This window comes from Hemiscyllium ocellatum, chromosome 28 (genome assembly GCF_020745735.1).
Source record: "Hemiscyllium ocellatum isolate sHemOce1 chromosome 28, sHemOce1.pat.X.cur, whole genome shotgun sequence".
Classification (NCBI taxonomy): Eukaryota; Metazoa; Chordata; class Chondrichthyes; order Orectolobiformes; family Hemiscylliidae; genus Hemiscyllium; species Hemiscyllium ocellatum.
Genome location: NC_083428.1, coordinates 52,800,362 through 52,825,734, shown reverse-complemented (window position 1 = coordinate 52,825,734; position 25,373 = coordinate 52,800,362). Strand labels below are relative to the sequence as shown.

At 45.2% G+C, this 25,373-nt stretch overlaps 1 long non-coding RNA gene across 2 annotated transcripts; it reads right to left on the bottom strand.

The window, feature by feature from the left end:
- Nucleotides 1-231: 231 nt before the first annotated feature.
- Nucleotides 232-24,825, bottom strand: LOC132828935 (uncharacterized). 2 transcript variants are annotated; one of them, XR_009646182.1, is made up of 6 exons: nt 24,755-24,825; nt 24,012-24,118; nt 17,164-17,270; nt 14,758-14,848; nt 13,682-13,783; nt 232-2,329 (listed from the first exon to the last, which is right to left on the bottom strand). It is a non-coding gene; the product is annotated as an uncharacterized LOC132828935 (long non-coding RNA). The 2 variants fall into 2 exon arrangements; XR_009646183.1 differs by lacking the exon at nt 13,682-13,783.
- Nucleotides 24,826-25,373: the final 548 nt, after the last annotated feature.

Genomic DNA, 25,373 nt, shown 5'->3' with positions numbered 1-25,373 from the left:
GAATGGGAAGGTTTATGGGGTAAAGTGAGAAGAATGGCATTCGGTGAGGTGTTCCTTTGGAGAGCTGATCAGCCAATCAGCCTCCTTTTGCACCGTAACAATTCTGTGAATAATTAATTCTGAGCCCTCTAAGGAAATATCAGAGCAGGGTTGTAAAGAGGTCAGATTGAGTGAGTGTCTCGGTGAACACAAGTGAGACACAGGTACAGAGAGGCTTTGGGATGGATTAAATTAAATTTTATACATTTGCACAGTCATCAACATCACAGCAGTGAAAAATGGGAGTGATGGAGAGAGTGGAATGAGAGCAGCAAATAAATCTTCAACATTAATGCAGCTAAAGGGGATGCTGGGTAAAGATACCGTAGTTAGTGTTTATTTCATTTCAGGCACACCAGCCAGGGAGCACTTCCTTCTTGTATCTATCCTATCGAGCTCTTGAAGATTTTTGTTCATTTGAAGTGTTTCATGTTTAGATACTCCAGAGAAGACAGCTTCAAGCTCCTCAATCTCTCCTGCCAGGGCAATGCTGCTGTTAGAATTCTATTCACTGGCATGTCACTGGCTGCTTCATGGACTGGAACTGGCAATTGAGACTGAAAGGTTACTGTATAAAATACATTCAACGGTATTGCCAGACGTGAGTGATTTTAGGAAAATGACCTTGACTTACGGGCATTGAGTGTCAGAGCACTTCCTGTTGTGGGGCATCCTGTTTAGATTCAATCTATTGATAACTATGAGAACTGACTAGCACTGGCTCTGTCAAAGTGGTCAGAGCATTATGGCTGTCATCGAAGCTGGTAACAAACTTCCCATGGGTTAAAAATTGTAAATGATAGAATAGGTACAAGGTCTGATGATAGTGTTGAAGTATTGATGTTGTTGTTAATCACATTAACTCGGCAGGAGTTGATTGAATTCATATTGTCTCTTTCTGAATCTCAGGATGTCTCTCTGGGCAATGAGTCTCCACAAACAGCAATGAGCAGGGGTCATCTGTTTTGATTTAAATTGCTCTATAGCACTGCTGCTTCACAGCCCCAGGTACAAGGTTGGAGTCCAGCCTTGGTCAACAGCCTGTGTGGAGTTCTCACATTCTCCCCAGGATAGTGTGGGTCCACTCCAGGTGGTCTGGTTTCCTCCAAAGATTTGTGGGTTAGGTGGATCAGTCATGCTAAATTGTCCACAGTGTCCAGGATTGTGCAGATTCGTTGGATCATCCATGGGAAATGCAGTGTTACAGGGGTGGAGTGCTCCAGGTGGGATGCTCTTTGGATAGTTGGTGGGGTTTGATGGGCCAATGCTCTCCTTCCATACTGTCAAGATTCTGTTCTATGATTGAGGATAAAGGCGACACAGCCGGGTGTCCTTGGAGAAGGAGCATGTGGTGTGTATCAATGCTCTTGATGCCTTTAAATAGAGGTGGGCACCGCAGGGGATATAGTGCTTTATCTCCACCGCTGCCCCCTCCCCATAACTCTACTTTGGGGGAATAGACAGGACTTATTTTTCAGGGTGTTTGAAATTTTTTAAAAACTGTTATATTCAGATAGTTTCATTTCATTTCTTTTAGTTTTACTTATTGTGGAATAAACAGCTACAACATTTTAAAACCAAATTCACAAACCTTGTGTTAAAGATCAATGTTAAATAAAATCCAAACTGTCCCTCACTGAAAACTGATGTGGAAGCGCATTCGCCTGCAGAATCCCTGCCCTGCCTTCTTCGTACCCAGGCTCCATGGCTATATACATACCTGGGAGATAGCAGCAGGAGGCCATTCGGCCTTTCAATCCTGCTCCACCATTCAATGGGAAACAGCTGACCATCCAGCTCAGTCTCCTGTTCCTGCTGTGCTCCAATCCCCTTTCATGATTTTACCTCGAAGAACTATATCTCAGTCCTCCTTTGGTTTCACTGTCTTTTGTTCCAGTGACGTTGCTGTGTTCCTGTGTGGGTGTAGGCAGGGGTAATGTGATGGTGCTGCCTCCTGGAGGATGTACTCAGCATCCCTCATCATCCTGCAGTAACATCAACTGGGGTTCAGCAACTAGAGATAGAAACCATTTCCAGGATATGGGCATCACTGGCTCAGCCAGCATTTATTCCCCATCTCTAGTTACCCTGGAGAAGATGGTAGTGAGCTGTTGTCTTGAACCAGTCACAGTCCATTTGGCACAAATAGACCAACAATGCTGTGAGGAGAGTTTTTCAGGATTTTGGCCGAGTGATTCTCTATCTTTGGTTCTTCAAATGCTGGTTAACTTAATCACGGTCTGCATATGAGTTTGAGATTTCAGTCTGCAAATCTTCACCGTCTAGCACCCTGTATAAAGAAATACGTACAGGTTAGAAATTCATACCAGACAATTCTAGTTTCTCTACAATATCTTTTTTCCCCTTTCTTCCGCAAAAGTTGTAACGCTCCAGCCCACTTACTCTCTCCCACCATTCTGACTCTGCTACCCCCTAGTGTACACCCTCCCCATTCTCATGGAGTTACTGATAAACAGATCCATGCCACCACTTCCCGTCCCTGGTTAGACTCTGCGCCCTTTCTGGGTTCACTTCCTTTCCCTTCAGTTGCTGCAAGTCAATAATGTAACAGCAGAATGAAACACAAGGAAACAGAAAGGGAGGTGGCAGATCCTGGACAGAAGGGGAACCTTCAGTCTGGGAGAATGCGTCAGATCCTTCTTTATTTCCCATTGGTCGATTCCCAGTGTTATGACGAGTTGGGGATGGCCTTTGGCCCCACATGGGTGTAGTGACACTTTGACCTCCCGCCCCCCCCAACCGATATGTTCGTCCTCCAGCCAATCACAGTGTGAAGTACTTTCCACTAGTTACCCCAAAGCACATGCTCCAAAATCGGCCCACATTCTGTACATTTACAATGCCAGGTTTCCCCACACACGTGTGGTCCCTGCCTCAGGGATTGTGGGAGTTGTAGTCCCCATGAAGCTACTGGAGCCCTGTCTCTGGAAAGTGAATGAGAAGTGTGGGGTGGAGGGTGTTGTGTATAGGATCCCCATTCAGACACACAGAACATATAGGCTGTCACTGGGTTTTACTGAGACACCTGCTTCCACAACCTGATTTCTGATGTAAAGAACACAGATTCAGCCAATTGCGGGGTGGGGAGTTTAATAAAGGGGAGCAGATTTTAAGCAGAGGTGGCTCAGTGGCGAGCACCACTGCCTCACAGCGTCAGGGACCCGGGTTTGATTCCAGCCTTAGGTGACTGTGTGGAGTTTACACGTTCTCCCCATGTCTGCGTGGGTTTCCTCTGGGTGCTCCAGTTTCCTCCAACAGTCCAAATATGTGCCGGTTAGGTGAATTGGCCAAACTAACTCAATCATCATCGAAAGGCTACACTGCCTCTCCTGTGCCCAGTGCTCATCTTACGTTAATAACTGGAAAACTGAATCCAAAAATCACCACATTCACCCAAGGAGATTTTTGGAAAATGCAGGATAATCAGGTGGATTAGTGTTCCAAACTTAGATAGTGAGGAAGCATGTAGGAGATAATGATTTTACAATTTTAAACTCAGGGGAGACAGTGATTTATGGTTTTAGACTGTGAGGACATTCACACCGTCCAGAATACTCTGTTGTGAACATCCATCCTATACTTTATTACAAAGTTAAGATCTCTGACAATGAAAACCAAAACATCCAGGAAACGTCCCCTCACCTTGTAATCTGATAAAGGTCTTGTGATAAGTCTGGATGAGTTTAGAACACAGATGGAAAGCGGGAAGATTAAATCCAGTCCCAAGATCCTGTGCTTAAACAAAGGAGACTACAATAGGATGAGACAGGAGTTGGCTAATGTAAACTGGAAGCAAAGAGTTTACGATGGGGTAGTTGACGGCCAGTGGGAAAATATCAAAGCAATTTTTCAAAGTGCTGAGCAAAAGTTTATATCAGTGAAAAGGAAGGACTGTAGGAAAAGGAATAATCTGCCATGGGTGGCTCAGGAAATAAGGGAGTCTATCAAATTGTAATAGAAGACATACAAATTGGCAATGATCACCGAGAAACGAGGAGATTAGAAAAACTTTAAAGATCAACAGAAAGCTAGATGGGATTGGGGATAAAAAGTGACGAGTAGCTAACCCGAGGGCCAGAATAGCAGTTGATACTGCTAGAGGGGAATATGTGGCCTCAGTATTTATTGAAGTACTTAACTGAAGAAGTCTCTCATCATAGAGATAGACCTGATAAAGTTAAAAATTACGCCGTTCCCGGAAAGCTAGTGCTTCCAAATAAAACCTGTTGGACTATAATCTGGTGTTGTGAGATTTATAACTTTGTCCACCCCACTCCAACACCGTCTCCTCCACATCAGAATCCTGACAGACAATCCGACTGAAACTGAAGCACCTGTCAGGTACTGAAGTGAGCCACGGGGGGTGTGGGGGAGGGGTGCGATGTGAAAACAATGTGCTGAATTGAACTAGACTTTTTAAACTGCCATTGCCATGGAGGTAATCCTGATAAACAGCCTCCATTCAAAGCTACAAACTTTGCCAACATGGACTTGGCTGTGTCGCAGTAATTTTTCCAGACACACTGACATTTGAAATATTGTCCCCGGACAGAATATACACCTTTCCTTCCAGATGAAAAGGCCAATGATATTCAGATCGGCACGGATCCAGTAACCATCAGGTCTGAACATGAAGCGCAATTTGAATTTCTTATTCACAAATCCACCCTTTCAGTAGTCTACAACAGAGGAAACAACTCATCACTGTTAATACAGGATGGAACTTTATAAGATAATGATAGTATTAAATTGTAGTTTCCTTGTTCCCCCCAAAACTTTAAATCTCAGTCTCACAATTTCTCTCTCTTGTTAACTGAAGACCAAACCAATCTCCTCACTCCTTCCCTCCACACCCAGTTTTCACAATCTCTCTTCTCTCCTTGAATTCAGTTACCTAGCTCTTGTCTGCAGACTAAGAACCAAATCAATGATTCTGACTCTGAGCCTCCCGGGTGTTGGTGAATCCTCCCCCCAGGTCCCCGGGTTTCCTTCCTGGTGGGAATCACATTGGGGAAAAATCAATCTGGAACCTCTCATTTATATTCCCCACCTCCACCCTCTGAAGAGAACCATCCTGCACACACTGCATCCTGCACACTGGCAAAATCATATCTGGTTGAACTGAAATGAAGCAAGTTAGAACTCTAATTGCATGCCCATCCTTGTCCCTTTCCATAACATTCCTGAATTTTCATAAAATGTGTTCTGTTAACTTTCTGCAAAATCCTCCCCCAGTGAATTAGATTACCTCAGAGTACAAGGCATCTGGATCACATGGGCAAATGGGCTGAGGAGTTCAATTTAGAAAAACATGCGAGGTGCTGCATTTTGGAAAAGCAAACCTTAGCAGGACGCGTACAGTTAATAGTAAGTTCCTGGGGAGTGCTGCTAAACAAAGAGACCTTGTTATGCAGCTTCATAGTTCCTTGATAGTAAAGTCGCAGGTAGATAAGATAGTGAAGGTGGCAGTTGGTCTGCTTGCCTTTATTGGTCAGAGTGTTTAGTATAGGGGTTGGGAGGTCATAATGTGGCTGTACAGGACATTGATTAGGCAACTTTTGGAATATTCCATGCAATTTTGGTCTTCCGATCAGAAGAATGTTCTCAAACTTGAAATAGGTCAGAAAGGTATTACAAGGATGTTGCCAGGAGTTTTACCTGGAGTGTCGGAAACTGAGGGGTGACCTTAGAATACTACATTCAATTCTCGTCTCCCTGATTTCAGAAAGACGTTACCACAATAAACTCAACCTCAATAACAAGGTCCTGGGAAATTTTGACGAATAAACAGACCGTGCAGTGTGGGTTGATAGTTCCTTGAAAGTGGGGTTGAAGGTAGACAGGTCGGTGAGGTGGTGTTTGTAATGCTAGCTGTTATTGGGCAGTACATTGAGGATAGGAGTTGGGAGATCATGTTTCGGTTGTACAGTTTATTGGCTCGGCCACTTTTGGAATTTCCATACTGCTTTCAATTCCAGTCTCCCTGCTATAGGATGGATATTGGGAAACTTGAAAGAATTCAGAAAAGATTTACAAGGGTCTTGCCAGGATTGGAACATTAGAACCATAGGGAGAGGCTGAATAGGCTGAGGCTATTTTCCCTGGATCACTGGACGCTTGAGGTGGCATTGTAGAATTTTATAAAATTATGAGGAGCAACGATAGGGTGACTAGTCATGGTTTCTTTTTTACCCCAGAGTATGGGAATCTAAAAGTAGACAGCATAGGTTTAACATGAGAGGGGAAAGACTTCAAGGGGATTTGGAGGCTTTGGAGAGGGTGAAAACAGGTTTACCAGGATGTTGTCTGGATTGGGAGAGGCTGGAAAAACTTTTGTCTTTGGCAAGTCAGTAGCTGCGGGGTAACCCGAGAGGCACAGACAGAGTGAATAACGTGAATCTTTTTTCCAAGGTGGAAGTGACAAATTCTAGAGCCACACATTTAAGAGGAGAGGGGGCAGTTTAAAGGAAATGAAAATCAAAACAACTGCAGATGCTGTAAACCAGAAAGAGAAACAGAAGTTTCTGAAAACGCTCGGCAGGTCCAGCAACATCTGTGAAGAGAAATTAGAGTTAACGTATCTGAGGAAGGGGGACCAGTCCCGAAATATTAACTCATTTTTCTTCACAGATGCTGCATGACCTGCTGGGCATTTCCAACAATATCTGTGCAGGTTTAAAGGGAGTTATGTCAGGCAAGTTTCTTAAGCAGAAGGTGGTAGTTGACTAGAATGTACTCTCCTGGGAGATGGTAAAAGCAGAAACAATCACAATGTTTTTGAGGCGTTTGGGCAGACATAAGCAGGCATGGGGTGGCAGGGATATGGATCATGTACAGGCAGATGGAATTAGTTTGGAATGGCATCATGATCCGCACAGACACGGTGGGCCGATTATTCCGGTGCTGTAACTGTTACGTTTTCCAAAGGGAAGAATGTCTTTTGAAGAAGTAACAAAGGATTGATGAGGGCAGAGCGATGGACATGATCTACGTGGACTTCAGTAAGGTGTTCCGCAAGGCTCCTCAGGGGAGACTGGTTAGCAAGGTTAGGTCTCATGGAATACAGAGGAAACCAGCCATGTGGATACAGAACTGACTCAAAGGTAGAAGACAGAGTGGTGGAGGGCTGCTTTGCAGACTTGAGGCCTGTGACCAGTGGAGTGTCACAACGATCGCTGCTTGATCCACTACTTTTCGTCATTTATATAAATGACTGGAATGCTAACATAGGAGGTATGGTTAGTAAGTTTGCAGATCACACCAACATTGGAGGTGTAATAGACAGTGAAGAAGATTACCTCAGAGTACAATGGGAACTTGATCAGATGGGCGAATGAGCTGAGTAGTGGCAGATGGAGTTTAATTTAGAAAAATGTGAGGTGCTGCAGTAGGGACTTATCCACTTAATGATAAGGTCCTTGGGAGCATTGCTGAACAAAGACACCATGGAGTGCAGATTCATAGCTTCTTGAAAGTGGAGTCGCAGGTAGATAGAATAGTGAAGGCAGCATTTGGTATGATTTCCTTTATTGGTCAAAGCATTGAGTACAGGAGTTAGGAGATCATATTGCGGCTGCACGGGACATTGCTTAGGCCACTGTTGGAATAATCCATACAATTCTGGTTGCCTTCCTATCAAAACAATATTGTGAAACTTGAAAGGGGTCAGAAAAGAATTACAAGGATGTTGCCAGGACTGGAGGATTTGAGCTACCAGGAGAAGTTGAATAGGCTGTGTTACCTGGAGCGTCAGAGGCTTGCAAAATTGAGATTTGCAAAATCATGAGAGGCATGGATAGGGGAAATACACAAGTTCAGATGGTTGGCATAGTCTCATGGGTCGAATGGCCTGCTTCCACACTGTAGGGATTTGGTCACTGAGTATAGGAATTAGCTACAGTTGTGACTGTACTGGGCATTGGTGAGGCCAGCTTTAGAATACTACATTCAATTCTAATCTCCCTGATTTTGGAGAAAAATGTTACAACAATAGGACTCAACCTCAATGACAAGTTCCTGGGAAGTGTACCAGAACAAAAGCACTGTGCAGAATGGGTTGATAATTCCTTGAAAGTGCGGTCGAAGGTAGACAGGTCGGTGAAGGTGGTGTTTGGTATGCTAGCTGTTATTGGGCAGTGCATTGAGTATAGGAGTTGGGAGATCATGGTTCGGTTGGACAGTATATTAGCTCGGCCACTTTTGGAATCCCCAGACTGCTTTCCATTCTGGTCTCCCTGCTACAGGAAAGATGTTGGGAAACCTGAACAAGTTGATCAAAGATTTACAAGGGTGTTCCCAGTATTGGAACATTTGAACCATAGGGAGGGGCTGAGACTATTTTCCCTGGAGCAGGAGATGCAGTGGGATGGCTTTATACAACTTCATATAGTTGTGAGGAGCAACAACATGGTGACTAGTCAGTTTCTTTATTCCCAGGATAGGGGAGTCCAAAAGCAGAGGGCATAGGTTTAAAGTGAGAGGGGAAAGACTTCAAGGGGACCGTAGGGACAACTTGCTTGCTACATGCATAAATGAGCTGGTTGGCATGGACGATTAGGACAGAGGGTTTGTTTCCATTCTGTACATCTCTGTGACTCTGTTTTACAAAACTTGAGGAGAGTTTCAGATAATATCTGCAAGGCTATTGTTAGGACTGTGGAGTTAAAGGGAAAGGCTGAATAAGCTGGGGCTTTTTCCCCAGAGCGTCAGAGACTGACGGGTTACCTTACGGAGAATCACAGACAGGGTGAATAGCCAAGGTCTTTGTTTCCACCCAGTGTCGGGGAGTTCAAAACTACAGGGCGTTGGGTTTTAGGTGAGAGGGGAAATGTTTCAAATGGACCTGAGGGCCAAACGGTTCACTCAGAGGTTGGTGAGCGTATGGAATGAGATGCTATAGGAATGATGAACGCAGGTCAAATTAAATTTAAAAGGTGTCTGGAGGGGAACATGAATAGAAAGTGTTCATGTGTGATATAGGCCAACTCTCCCAAATGGAGCTGGATCAGATTAGGATATCTGGCCGACATGGACGTGTTAGACTGAAGGGCCTGTTTCCGTGCTGGATGACTCTCTGACTTGAAGTGCCTCAGCAAAATGGTGGAAATCCACAATAAAAACAAAAAGTGCTGGAGATCCTCAGCGGGTCAGGCAGCATCTGAATTGGTGACAGATGCAGGAAACATTGCAGCCTGGAAGTAGTGTTGAGATGATCACACCGAGCACTACAATATCGATTACACGCTGAGTGCCAGAACGTGGGACCAGAATAAATAGGTGCTGGATGACCAGCATGAATACAATGGGGATGGAAAGCAGACGTTCTGGGTCAGGACTATTCATCAGGACTGACAAAGAGTCCCGACCCAAAACATCAACTTTCCTGCTCCTCTTATACTGCCTGACCTGCTGCACTTCCCCAGGTCCACATTGTATAGACTCTGACTTCCAGCAATGCCCACATCTTATCCATCCTGGTCATTGTGTTCAGGTCAGGCAGCATCAGTAGTGCTTGGTGTGATCATCTCAACACTTCTTCAAGTGCACTATCTACCTGCACCTCTACTTTCGAGGAATTATGAATGTGCACTGCAAGGTCTCTTTGTTCAGCAACACTCCCCAGGACCTGACCATTATGTGTATCAGTCCTGCTAAGCTTTGCTTTTCCAAAATGCAGCACCTCACATTTATCTAAATTAAACTCCATCTGCCACTCCTCAGCCCATTTGCCCGTCTGATCAAGATCCCATTGTAATCCGAGGTAACATACTACATTGTCTGCTATGCATTCAATTTTAGTTTCAAATGCTAACTTACTAACTATATCTCATATGTTCACATCCAAATCATTGATATAAATGACAAAAAGCAGGGGCCCAGCACCGATCCTTGTGGCACTACACTGATCACAGGCCTCCAGTCCAAAAAACAATCTACCTCCACCACCCTCTATCTTCTAACTTTGAGCCAGTTCTGTATCCAAATGGCTAGTTCTCCCGGTATTCTGTGAGATCTCATCTTGCTAACCAGTCTCCCATGGGGAACCTTACCAAACGCATTACTGAAGTCCATAGAGATCACATCTACCACTCTGCCCTCATCAATCCTCTTTGTTAATTCTTCAAAAACAGCTCAATCAAGTACGAGACACATGATTTCCCACACACAAAGCCATGCCGACTATCCCTAATCATTGAACATAGACAAGTACAGCACAGAACAGGCCCTTACATCCACGATGTTATACCGAGATTTAATCCTAATGTAAAACATAGTAACTTAACCTACGCACACCTCAACCCACTGCTATCTATGTGCATGTCTTGTCCCCAATGACTTCGCTTCCACCACCACCACTGGTAACGCATTCCAAGCATTCACAACTCTGTGTAAAAAACCTACTTCGGACGCGTCCTTTATACCTTCCTCCTAATATCTTCATAGTATGACTTCTCAAACAAGTTAATCCTGCCCTGGGGAAAAGTCTCTGTACACCTCTCAGGTCTCCTGTCTTCCTCTTTTTCTCCAGAGAGAAAAGTTCCAGCTTATTCAAATTTTTTTCAGACAGGGAACCCTCCAGTCCAGGACGCATGCTAGTAAACCTTGTTTGCACCCTCTCCAAAGCCTCTGTACATTTCCTATAGTATTGAGACCAGGACTGGACACAAAATTCCAAGTGTGGTCTCACCTGGGACTTGTAGAGCTGTAGCAAAACCTCACGGCTCTTAAACTCTATCCCCCTGTTAATGAAAGCCAAAAAAACATTTGCTTTGTTAACAACCCTATCCACTTGGTTGGCAACTTTGAGGGATTTATGTACTTGCACACCCAGATCCCTCTGTTCCTCCACACTGCCAAGAATCCTGTCTTTAATCCTATACTCAGCATTCAAGTTCCCATTTATCCAGCCATTTCTCAGCCCAGCTCTGCATGCTGTCTATGTTACGCTGCAGCCTGCAGTAGCCCTCTATATTATCAACGACACTTCCAATCTTTGTGTCATCAGCAAATTTACTAAGCTAACCATCAACCTCCTCATCCAAGTCATTTATAAATCCTACAGAGACCCAAGAACAGAGCTCTGCGGGACCCCACTCAACACTATCCTCCAGACAGAATACTTTCCATCTACAACCACTCTCTGCCTTCTGTCAGCCAGCCAATTCTGAATCCAGATAGCCAAATCTCCCTGTGTCCCATACTTCCTGACTTTATGGATGAGCCTACCATGGGGTGCCCTAACAAATGCCTTGCTGAAATCCATTTATAACACATCCACTGCTCTGCAGTCGTCGACCTGTCTTGACACCTCCTCAAAGAACTCAATAATCACACTATGCTTTGACAAACTGTCATAAATTCTATCCCTCAGAATTATTTCCACCACTTTGCTGACAACAGATGTAAGACGGACTGGTCTGTAATTGCCACCAATTTCCCTATTTCCCTACTTGAAAAGAGGAACAAAATTCGCCTCCTTCTAATTCTCCGGTACGACTCCGGTAAGCCAGCGGCTTAGCAACCTCCTTTCTCGCTTCCTGGAGCAGCCGAGGATAAATCTGGTCTGGCCATGGGGACTTATCAATCTTAATGTTTTCCAAAATTTCCAGCACAATTTCAGCAATCTTGGTCTGTCCTTGCTTTTCTAAATACATGTAAATCCTGGCCCTCAGGGTTCCCTCCAACAACTTGTCTGGCACCGACGTCAGGGTCACGCGTCTGTAGTTCCCGGGCTTGTCCAAACCGCCTTCCTTAAACAGTAGCACCACATTAACCAACCCCAGTCTTCTGGCACCTCAGCTGTGACTATCGATGATACAAAAATCTCAGCAAGGGGCGAGCAATCACTTCCCTAGCTTCCTACAGAATTTTAGGGCACACCTGATCAGATCCTGGGGATTTATCCACCTTTATGCGTTTCAAGGTATCCAGTACCACCTTCTGTGTAATATGGACATTTGTCAAGATGTCACCATCTATTTCCCGACATTCCATAACTCCCATGTCCTTCTCCACAGTAAACAATGATGCCAAATACTCGTTTTGTCTCTCTCCCTCCAACCCCATCCTTAACCCCATTCGCCAAAGCTGTATCCTGTCCCCTTTTTGCCCTCCTGATTTCCCTCTTCAGTATACTCCTACTGCCTTTATACTCGAAGGATGTTTTGGATTGGAATAAATGCAAAATATTACATCTTGATTTTAAAAAAAGGCAGGATTTACACTCATTAAAAGTCAGGCCATGAGAAGTGATATAGAACAAAGAGACCTCGGTGTTCAGATTTTTGAAGTACGTGTCACATTTAGACAGGTTTGTTAAAAAGGTGTTTAGCACATTTATCTTCATTGCTCAGACCTCAGAGTATAGGAGTTGGGACGGGATGTTGAGGTTGTACAGGACGTTGGGGAGGCCTCTTCTGGAATACTGTGCCCAGTTCTGGTTGTACTGTCATGGGAAGGATATTATTAAACTGGAGCGGGTTCAGAAGAGTTTTACCAGTAGGTTAATGGGAATGGATGGTTTGAATTTTAAGCAGAGTCTGGATAGGCTGGGACTTCTTTCACTGGAGCGTAGGAGGCTGAGGGGTGACCTTATTAGAGATTTATAAAATGCTGAAGACTATCAGTAATGTGAACAACAGGTGCCCTTTCCAGGAGGGGGTGCGATTCAAGACTGGGCATATACATTTTAAAGTGAGAGGAGGAAAGCTTTAAAACGACGTTTGGGATTTTATTTTTTTGTTTTTGCATAGAGAGTGGTTCACGTGTGGAATATACTTGCAGAGGATGTGGAAGCTGTGAATACAATTACAATTTCAGGGTGGCACAGTGGCTCAATGGCTAGCAGGGCTGCCTCACAGCACCAGGGACACAGGTTCAATTCCTGCATTGGGTGGCTGTCCATGTGGAGTTTGGATATTCCTCCCCATGTCAGCGTGTGTTCCTCCAGGTGCTCCCATTTCTTCCCACAAACCACAGATATACAAGGTAGGTGAACTGGCCGTGCTAAATTGCCCATCGTGTTCAGGGATGATTGGGTTTAGTGAATTAGTCAGGGGTAAATGTAGAGTAAAAAGGGTAGGGGAATGGGATTCTAAAGAGGAAAAAACATTTGGACCCGTATATCGATCGGGAATGCTAGGATGGATTTGGACCAAGTGGAGGCAAATGCGATTAGTTCAGATCAAAATTATGGTCAACACGGACTGGTTGGACCACAGGGTCTGTGTCAGTGCTGTATAACTTTATGACTCTAACGCTCCTACCTCTGCAAATTCCTGTGTGCTCGGAACTCTCCCTGTCAATGCCACCTCATCCAGCCTTACAACTCTTCCATATCTCAATAATTCCTCTCCAGCCTCAAACCCCAAAAATTTCTATCATAAATATCTATCTTTGTAACATCCTCCATCCTCAGAATACTTTCCAACTTTCATCTCCTCCAGCTTCATTATCCTCCCTATCTCTAATCCCCTCCCCTCTCTGAAAACTTTGCGATATGTGCCTTTCTTTATTTCCAGCCTCCAGGACACCCAATTTTTATTTCTCACTTGATGATGGCCCTTTCTGATTCCTGAGCTGAGCTTCTGAATTTCATCTTAAAACTCTCCGTCTCACTTACCTCCCAAAAACATCGACCAACCATGTGTCATCTATTCTAGTATCACCTTTTCTGAGCTGATGTCCAATGGAGCCTGTCATATTCCTGTCATAAACATCTCAGCTGTATACAGAACAGAAAGAGACTCCGGTGATCCATCTGTGAGAAAGGAAACTACCACCGAACTATCCTGATCTATTTTCCAGTACTTGTGGAAAAGTCTCCTCTATCATGGCATCACAAGTGCACACTAAATACATCATAAATGTTTTCGGGATTTGTGTCTCCCACCCTTACAGACAGTGAGGTTTAGTGCAACTGTTGTTCTATAATGACATTACCCACAGGAACACAGAGCAGCTGGGTCTGTGCAAACCAGAGATCGCCCACACATTGGGAAGGATGGCAGGGTCCCTGTGAGGGGGCACAGGAGATTTACCAGGATGGTTCAAGGCATGGGGGATTTTAGTTGCAGGAACATGGGTGTTAATGGTACAGATCAAGAATATCCATCTACAATAGATGGACTCTCCTTTCTAACCTCTCCCCTTGCCTGGGCTGGGTAACCTTCAGGTTAAACCCACCACCAGACATTTCTCCCTAATGAGAGAGCAGCCCTATGGTCTGGGAGGACAATGCTGCCTTTCCCTTTTACACAGTGATGCCACTGTACCCCGGGGGTGGGGAGAGGGAATGCTGAAGGTGGGGGATGGGACACCACTCAGGCACAGTGCTTTGTCCTGGAGGATGTTCACTTTCTTTAATATTGTTGGGGGCTGCACTGATGCAGGCAAGTGGAGAATGTTCCAACACAATCCTGATGTGTACCTTATAGAGAGCAAACAGACATTGGGGAATCAGGGGTTTGGGGAAACTGAGGTTGTTCTCCTTGTAGCAGAGGAAATTGTGGCTGCCCTGTGACAGAGGGGTTCACAGAAATTATACATTAGAATAATCAAGCTTACACTCATCAGCTCATCATAAACTGTTGACAAGACATATATGAAAGACTTGGGGGAGATCTATTGACAGGATGGTTTGATTGAAAGGAGAACTTTTATGCATCAAATAGGAATGAGCTGAAACACAATACTCACAACTAAATGCACATATCCAGGTCCTGATGAATTGAGTAATTCTGTCAGAGTTTGGTGTTACAAATACTGAGGTTACCATCTGAATGTCCACCTGTAATACAAGTTTATAAAATCCGTCACTGTCAGATCAGGTTAGAAACTCGCACCATCCCCTCCTCCTGGCCCAGGATGACTGGACACATTACCCCTTGTGGAGGTCAGCAGTCAGTTCAGGGGGAAATGTATGTGGGTTTCTATCAGTTTCCATCTTGGGACTTCATGTGACTGAACAGGGCAGATCTTTGACACATGGGAGAGAATGTTCCAAGTGTTAGTGAGATGTGGAGAGCAGGATTTGCTGCTTCTTCTTTCCTTCTGTGCTGCCGCTGTGCCTCATCAATAACACATGGCGGGGGGGGGGGGGGCGTGAAAGGCTCATGCAGCTTCAGGGGCAAGTTGTCTCCATTCTGACCAAATAGGCAGCAAGCTCCTCCCAGTCATTCCATGGAGTATCCCTTAAAAGACAGCAACTATGTATGCTTCCCACTGTTCAGTGTTCCCAGGAAAAGTTTAGAAGAATGATGGGGAAAATCTCCTAGGAAAGGCATAACAGTAAAGTTCCAAAAGGATTATAAACAGTTTACACAGAGGGATTCATTGGAGAAGTGGGCAACAAGTTGGCAAATGGAGTATCACTTGGGAAAATGTGAAGTTGTTCATTTTGGAGGAGATAATAAAAAGAACAGAGGACTATTTAATTGGTGGAAACTGTAGAAAGCTGCACCACAAAGGGAGCAAGAGGTAAATGTGCAGGAAACAAAGCAAGCTAGCACAAAGTTACACCAGGTCATCAGGAAGGGGAACGGAATATTGCTCCTGATTTCAAGGGATTTGCAGTATAAGAGTTTAAAGTATATACCTGAGAGCAACTTTATACAGTGTGAGTGAGACCACATCTGGAGTAATGAGAGAAGTTTTGGTCCCTTTATTTAAGGTAATACATCACTTCATCGGAGGCATTCAGAGAAGGTTGACTGGGATGATCCTTGGTTTGAAGGGATTCTCTTTGAAGAAAAGGCTGAAGAAGTCGGGACTCTACTCACTCGATTTGGGAAGAATGAGAAGTGAACTCTTTCAAACATATCGGCTTCCTACGGGCGAGGGGGAGACAAGCAACATTTTACAGATTGGAATTCCTGCTGCTGGTGATTGTGTAGATGTCTGAGCAGAAGGTCACCTTGGGGTCAGAATAGCAGAGCAATATTGTGAAGAGTGTAGTTCTGCCTCAGTTCCCAGTGAGAGAGGGGGCTCTGCAGTAAGGGAAAGGAATTTGTAATAGCAACTGAAGGCAATGGGTTGAACCATTGCAATGTTTCATTGGAGGAAATTGCAGCTAATCGAGTAGTGGGAGTGTGGCAAGCAGTTTGATAACAGAATAACAGTGGAGTAATGGAGAGGGATGATGGGGAGGTAGAGCTGGACATGGTCAGTGTACATGTGAAACCTAACAGTGGTTTTGGACGATGTCACCTCCTGGCAGTATGTAGGTGAGAAACTGGAGGGACCAAGGATAGATCTTTGAGTTACACCAAATACAAGGAATTCAGAAAGGAAAGGGAGAGTGGAGATGGAGAAGGATTTTCCAACAACCTTGAAGTCAAATATTAGTTAGTAGCAGAATGGGTGAGCAGGACATAACCAGAAAAGACAGACAGAACAAGGAACAATATCTGTGAATTGGTGAGGGGGAGTGATGATGATGAGGAGGAGGAGCCTGACTCTTCATTCTATTTCTCCATTCGTGAGATAACCCAACCCCACCCTAGTCTCAGCTCATTTACTGAAATACTTGTCCATCCCTGTGTTATCTCCAGACTTCATTATCCAAACACACTCCTGGCCAGCCTCCCACATTCAACTTACATATAATCTCAAGAATATCTTAAACTCTACTGCCCAAGTGTTTGCTTGCTCTATAACTTGTTGATCCAACAAAAGGCTCCCGTTTACAAGCAACTTCAAATTCTCACTCAATGTAATTCCTGGCTGTGAACATCCCTGTCTCCCTGCACCACACAACCTGTGAGATCTCGACAACTCATTTTCTGTCAGACTCCCAACGATGTGTTTATTCATTGCTTCACCGGATTGGCTGTTTCTACTGTTGCCAAGGCAACACGGTCTGGAATTCCTATCCTAACCCTTTCATATCTGTTTTTCTCCTTTAAGGTATTCCTGAAAACCTGCTTATTTGGCAATTCTTTTGATCACCTGACCTAATATACCCATCTGTTGCCTAATGTCAGAAATTATCAATAATATTTCTGTGAAATTATAAAAATGATAAAAATACGAACTGTTGTTGATTTGCACATACATTTTCAACTTTTCTCTGTCGCTGAGTGAATAATCTGTAACATCTCTTACCCAACCACATTGTGGGAGCACCTTCACCACACAAACTGCAGCTGTACAAGGAAGTCAAACATCACCCTCTCCCCAGGCAATGGGGCTTTGGCATTAATCACTGGGATCTGTGGAAGGAGAAACACAGTTGATATTTCAGGGAGTGCTAAATGCATTACAGGGAATGAAAATGTTGCAGAATTTGATGGTCAGAAATGGAAGGAAAATGCAGTCTTTTGTTGTAAAAAGGAATTATTCACTGGCAAAGTGATTGTGGAAAATTCAGTCCGTTTAGAGAGCAGCACGTTGTCAGGGGTTGGGCAGCAGAGGAAAGTTAACTTACAAAAGGTGTGTGAAAGGAACAGTAAAACACCCTCTTTCCCAACACTTTAACTCCCCTTCCCGCTCCACCAAGGACATGCAGGTCCTGGGCCACCTCCACCGCCAAATCCCAGGCATCTGATGCCTGGAGGAAGAACGCCTCATCTTCTGTGTTCGGATCCTCCAACCACATGGGATCAATGTGGATTTCACCAGTTTCCTCATTTCCACTCCCCCCCATCTTATCCCAGATCCAGCCTTCCAACTCGGCACCACCTTCTTGTCCATCTTCCTTCCCACCGATTGGCTGCTGCCTGACCTGCTGTGCTTTTCCAGCATCACACTCTGACATTGAAAACACCCTGACTCTGACACTCTAAACCCTGCCCTATCACTCCCTGCCAGGCAAAGCTGTGCATGTGTCCCCCTGCAGCTTGCCCCTCACAAAGTTGGCTGCCACACTCATGTCCCATGAATCACTGCCCCCAATAAAGGTGGCGGCGCTCACTCGCACCATTCACCATTTGAAGCATTTTCCCGTTTGCCACAAACACGGTCCTGGGAATTTCAGATTTGTGTTTTCCGATGTGCACTAAGTTCTGTAAAACGTCTCAGCACGTTCCATTAAAATTTCCTTCTCTTCCTGGTCAATATGTCTTTCCTTAACCCTGCCCTGCACCTTCACACATTCCCAATGCCTTGGTCACAACACACACTGTGCTGCCAGTGAAGCTGATCACGTGGTTGCTTATAGCCACGCCCCTCATTCACTCCGATTGGTTGGAGGACCGACAGGCACTGCCTGGTCTTCCAGTCCCAGCCCCATCTTCTTATAAGAGGTATAAGAGTGAGGGTTCATTCCTGTTTCTCCTGATGTCAGACATTAACAACAACTACCTGCATTTTATGGAGCCTTTCACACTGACAATTCTCCTAAAGTGTTTCACGAATGCTGGAAACATTGATTAAAGAGAACAACTTTAGATTAGATTAGATTACTTACAGCGTGGAAACAGGCCCTTCGGCCCAACAAGTCCACACCGACCCGCCGAAGCGTAACCCACCCATACCCCTACATTTACCCCCTACCTAACACTACGGGCAATTTAGCACGGCCAATTCACCTGACCCGCACATCTTTGGAATGTGGGAGGAAACCGGAGCACCCGGAGGAAACCCACGCAGACACGGGGAGAACGTGCAAACTCCACACAGTCAGTCGCCTGAGGCGGGAATTGAACCCGGGTCTCTGGTGCTGTGAGGCAGCAGTGCTAACCACTGTGCCACCGTGCTGCCCTAAAGATACATATTAAAGGAGGACAGAGGGGGTTAGGAAAGATATTCAAGAGGTTTTTTTTAGATTAGATTACTTACAGTGTGGAAACAGCCCTTTGGCCCAACAAGCCCACACCAACCCTCTAAGGAGCAACCCACCCAGACCCAATCCCCTACATCTAACACTACGGGCAATTTAGCATGGCCAATTCACCTAATCTGCACACTTTTGGACTGTGGGAGGAAACCGGAGCACCCGGATGAAACCCACACAGACACGGGGAGAATGTGCAAACTCCACACAGACAGTTGCCTGAAGTGGGAATTGAACGCGGGTCTCTGGCGCTGTGATGTAACAGTGCTAACCACTGTGCCGCCCATCTGCAGCTCCAATCGTGGAGTGATGTATGTGGGGAACAGCTTACAACGGAGACAGTTAGTGGTTAACCACAGCTTAACAACCCCATGTCCTAGCCCCCTACCCCACACACTAGGCCTTGTTCTCACAGCCTGTCATTACACACTACCTATGGTTAGCCACTAATAGTCTCCATTAACAGCTAGTCACCCTCCCCCAGCCAGATCGTTATCTACTCCTTTATCCAACCGTTCTTCTCGCTCTATCCCTACCTATCCTTTACTCCTTACATCCTCCCCTAAACCCTACCTTCTGCATATAAACCAACATTTGTTCTCACAGTAACATCAGCTGTGAGGAGGGACACCGGATCTGAAACGTTAACTCTGATTTCTCGTCACAGATGCTGCCAGACCTGCTGAGCTTCTCCAGACCCTCCTGGTTGTTGTTTCTGATTTACAGCATCTGCAGTTCTTTTGGTTTTAATTTACCGGGAGTTTGTAATTCAGGTCCAACAGCCTCTGTCCCAGTCTCTGCTGTCTCTCCCACCCCCACCCAGTGACACTGCACCTGCACAGCTCATGGACAGGTGTCGTCTTGCTGGCCACACCCCTCATTCACTCCCATTGGCTGCAGGACCACACAGACTCTCCTCCCATTGGTCTGGAGCTGCCATCAATCAAGCCATCCCCCATTGTGTGGTGAGTGGTGGGCTCCTCGCTCTCTCTGCCTTGGGATGAGCTTCATCATTCACAGTGAATAGGGCAGTATCACAGAGCACAGGGGCTGGGGGCTATTCAGCCCATTGAGGCTGTACGCTCTCCCTCTGGAGATGCTGCAAATCCGTCCCAACTCCCCTCGCATTTACCCACAGCCTCCCAATCTTTCCGTAAAAAGTAAAATTGCAAATCTGTTTGAGAACACCTGCTGAATCTGTGTCCACCCGCTGTTCAGACTGTTCCAGATGCTCAGAATGTACTCAGTAAAATATAGGTCACATATTCACATTATTTTCCATTTAACTTCAAGTAGTTACTAATATTGTGACATTGTTAACAATTCCCCTCTCTCTGCAAATTAAAATATCCTAGAAACAAATCTCCCCCTGGTCGAAATCACTGCTTAACCTTCTCAGGTCCAAGAATTATCTGTGCTGAGATGTACAGCTCAGAAACAATGGACCAATTCGCCCATGCCAACTAGGAATCCTAAACTAACGGAGTCCCACTTGCCAGCTATTGGTCTGAATTCCTCAAAACCCTTCCTAATCACGTACCCAATCGGATGCCTTTTAAATGTTGTAATTGTATCAGTCTCCACTACTTCATCTGGCAGCTCATTCCATTCACACACCACACTCAGCTTGAAAACGTTGCCCCTTTGATCCCTTTTAAATCTTTGCCCTCTCAACTTAAACCCACGTGGTCTTGTTTTGGACTCACCTAACCTGGGGGGAAAAAAGACCCCAGCTGTTCACCATATCCACGCCCCTCGTGATTTTATAAATCTCCCAAACGTCACCTCTCAGTCTTTGATTCTCAAGGGAAATTAACCCCAGCCTATTTAGCCTCTCTGTGTAGCCCAAATCCTCCAACTGTAGCAAATCTTTGTAAATCTTGTCTGAACCATTTCAAGTTTCACAACATCCTTCTCAGAACAGGAAATTCGAACTGAAAACGGAATTCCTGAAATGGCTTTATCATAGAACAAAGAACAGAAAAATACAGCGCAGTACAGGCCCTTTGGCCCTCGATGTTGCGCCGACCCAAGCCCACCTAACCTACACGAGCCCACTATCCTCCATTTGCCTATCCAATGCCCGTTTAAATGCCCATAAAAAGGGAGAGTCCACCACTGCTACTGGCAGGGCATTCCATGAACTCACGACTCGCTGAGTAAAGAATCTACCCCTAACATCTGTCCTATACCTCCCTCCCCTTAATTTAAAGCTATGCCCCCTCGTAATAGCTGACTCCATACGTGGAAAAAGGTTCTCATTGTCAAATGTCCTATCCAGCCACAATATAACGTCCCAGCTTCTGTATTCAATGCATTGACCAATAAATATAAGCATACCAAACACCACCTTCACTACCTGCCGACCTGCGACTCTACATTCAAGGAACAATGTACCTCTTTTTTCAGCAACACTCCCCAGGAACTTACCATTAAATACATTAAGTCCTGTCCTGATTTGCCTTACCAAAATGCAGCAGCTCACATTTGTCTAAATTGAACTCCATCTGCCATTCCTCACTCGAATGGCCCATCTGATCAAGATCCTGTTGTATTCTAAACTAACCTTCTTCACTGTCCACTACACCTACAATTTTGTATTTTCTGTAAACCTACCTCATATATTCACATCCAAGTCATTTATTTAAGGACCCAATATCCATTCCTGCAGCACACTGCTTTTCAGAGACTTCCAGTCCACAAAGCAACCCTTCATCACCACCCACTGTCTCCTACCTTCAAGCCTGTTTTGTATCCAAATAGATAGTTCTCCCTGCATTCCATGTTATCTAACCTTGCTAACCAGTCTGCTCTGTGGAACCTTGTTCAATGCCCATATAGACAATGTCCACAGTCTGTCTTCATCAATCTTCCTAGCACTTCTTCAAAAAAAACTCAATCAGGTTAGAGCGACAATTTCCCACGCACAAAGCCATGCTGACTCTCTAATCATTCCTTGTCTTTCCAAATACATGTAAATCCTGTCCCTCAGAATCCCTTCCAACAACTTGCCTGCCACTGACTTCAGGCTCACTGTTCTCGTGTTCCTTGGCCTTTTGTTACCACCTTTTTTAAAAAAAAAGAATGGCACCCGTCTTCCAGCACCTCACCTGTCACGAACGATAATACCAATATGTCAGGGAGGGGCCCAGCAATCACTTCCCGAGCTTCCCACAAATTTCTGGAATACACCTGATCAGGTCCCAAGGCTTTATCCACCTTGATGCAATTTAAGACATCCTGAAACTCCTCCTCTGTAACAGACACTTTTCAAGTTATCACTATTCATTTCTCCAAACTCTCTAGCTTCCACATCCTTCTCCAGTGAAAAAAAAGACATGGAATATTAGAGGTGCGAGGTAGGAGCGAAGGACTTCTGGGAAGGTGAGTCTAACTCAGTAGCTGAGAGAGTAGCTCAGACTGAGCTGTCTCAGTCCTCAAGGACATAACTGTTCAAATGGGGTTTGCAGCAGGTGGTGAGGGAACAAGGTACTACATCTTATCGTTATGAATCTACCAGCTGCAAATGCATCTGTCCATGACAGTGTCGGTAAGAGCGACCATCCACAGTCCTTTTGGAGACAAAGCCTCGCCATAAAGTTGAGAAAAACCTCCCTTGTGTTGAGTGCTACTATCACCGTGTTAAATGGGACAGATGTAGGAACTCACACTGGATCTCTCTGAGGCACTGTGGGATAACAACAGCAGCAGAACTGTACTCCAGCACAATCTGTAATCTCATGGGTTTGTACATCCTGCACTCACCCATCACAATGGACAGGAAAGGAGGGCATGCCATGAGCAGCACCAGGCATACCTAAAAATGAAGTGCCAACCTGGTGAAGCTACCAAGCAGGACTATCTGCATAATCAAACAGCATCAGCAGCAAGCAACAGAGCTAAGTGATCCTACATCCAATGGAGTGGATCAGGGCTCTGCAGTTCTGCCACACCCAGTTGTGAATGGTAATGGACAATTAAACAACTAGTTGCAGGAAGCACTACAGATATCCCCACCCTTACTGATGGAGGGGTTTCAAACATCCATGCAAAAGATAAGATGACAGCATTCTCCATCAGTTCCTAACATCACAAATGTGAGCTTTAAGCCAGTTCGATTTAGTTTGAATAATATCAACAAAATGGTTAAGTAGTGTAAAGGCTTTGGGTCCTGCTAACATTCTGGCAATAATACTGATAGCTTGTGCTCCAGAACTTGCCACCCACCAAGCCACGTACCGCTCCAGCACTGGAATCTACTGACAATGTGGAACATTGCCCAGGGATGTTCAAATAAAAACACAGGGCAAATCCAATCCAGGCAATTTCCCTCCATCAGTCCAACTCGATCAGCAGTAAAATGATGGAAGTAGTCATTAGCAGGACGACCAAGCAGCAGCTGCTCAGCAACAGCCAGCTGAGTGACACTCATTTTAGGCTCCACCAGGGCCACTCAGCTCCCAATTGTATTACCGCCTGATTCACAACCTGACAACCAGCTGAATCCCAGAGGTGAGGTGAGGGTGACAGCCCAGTCCCACTCCAACACCACTATTTCTAGCTGATTCCACCTTTATCTCAGCTCATATACTGAAACTCTCATCCATCGTGTGTTATCTCCAGACTTAATTATCCAAACACACTCCTAGCCAGCCTCCCAAATTCAACCTCTCTGTTATCTCAAGAAAAATTGAAAACTGTCACCCATGTGCTCACTTCTCCCAAAACATGTTGATCCATCAAAAGGCTCCTATTCATAAGCAACAACAATTTAGAAAACTCACTCTTCATATAATTCCTGGCTGTGATCATCCCTAGCTCCCTTCACCACACATCCTTTGAGACCTCGACAACCCATTTTCTTTGAGACTCCCAATGATTTGTTAATTCATTACTTCATCTGTGTGGCTGATTCTACAGTTGCTAAAGCAACATGTTCTGGAATTTGCAGACAAAACCTCACAGGTCTGCTTTCCACTTTTAAGACATCCCTCAAAACCTACTTTTTGGCAATGCTTTTGGTCACCTGACCAAATATCTCCATCTCTGGCCTCATATCTAAAGTCCTCAATAATATTTTTGTGAAAGCATGATAATAAAACTACAAACTGTTCTTGATTTGGACATTATCTTCAAATCATCACTGTTGCTGTAATGAATAATCTGTAATGTCTCTTACCCAACCACATTGTGGGAGCACCTTCACCACACAAACTGCAGCTGTACAAGAAAGTCAAACATCACCCTCTCCCCAGGCAACAGGGCTTTGGCATTAATCACTGGGATCTGTGGAAGGAGAAACACAGTTGATGTTTCAGGGAGTGCAAAATGAATTACAGGGAATGAAAATGGTGCAGAATTTGATAGTCAGAAATGGAAGGAAAATACACTTGCTTATTGGAAAAAAGAATTCTTGACTGTCAAAAATATTCAAGATAAAAGTAATCTGATAATAGAGCAGCACATGGTCAGGGGCTGGGCCACCGTCAAAAACTCATTTACAAAGGGTCTATAAAAGTAATAATACAGTACTAAACAGACCAAACATACCCCCATGGTTGGAGACTGAGGAAGCTAGACATTGACAAAGTGGTCCTGAGGGAGCCCAGAGGTGAATCAGAGCAGGATTGGCTGCTGTCATCACAATGACTCTGTACCAGAGAGAGGCTGCACATGCGCCTGGCTGCACCTTGCCCCCTACAAAGATGGCGGCTCCGCACGTGTCCAGTGAATCGTTGTCCCGAATAAAGATGGCGGCGCTCACTCAGGCCTGCAGCCGCTGAGGCAATTCCCCATTTACTGCAAACACGGGACTGGGACGTTCAAATTTGTGTTTTCCGACATGCACAATTTGTTTGTAAATCCTCTCCGCTCATAGCAACACAGTTTTTCTCCCGTTTCCCTGTTTATTTCTTTCCTTACCGTCTCCTTTCGCTCTATAACTCCCCGAGCTTTCATTACAGACTCTGAGTCAGGCGCGAGGGTGATCACATGGTTTACGTTAGCTCCGCCCTTCATTCACTGTGATTGGTTGGAGGACTAACCTCCCGCTAGGTCCTCCAGCTCCGCCCACCGTCCTTTCATTGGTCCGGTGCTGACATCAATCACCCGGGGTCACTGTTGGCTGGAGCATGCGCAGTGTGTCCTGCTTGTGCTGAGATGTTGGGTCATGTGATGGGAGGTAACAACAATGACTGCAGATGCTGGAACCCAGATTCTGGGTCAGTGGTGCTGGAAGAGCACAGCAGTTCATGCAGCATCCAAAGGGCAGAGAAAAAGCCCTTCATCAGGAATAAAGGCAGTGAGCCTGAAGCGTGGAGAGATAAGCGAGAGGAGGGTGGGGAGAAAGTAGCATAGAGTCCAATGGGTGAGTGGGGGAGAGGATGGAGGTGACAGGTCAGGGAGGAGAGGGTGGAGTGGATAGGTGGGAAAGAAGACAGGCAGGTAGGGCAAGTCCGGACAAGTCATGGGGACAGTGCTGAGCTGGAAGTTTGAACTAGGGTGAGGTGGGGGAAGGGGAAATGAGGAAACTGTTGAAGTC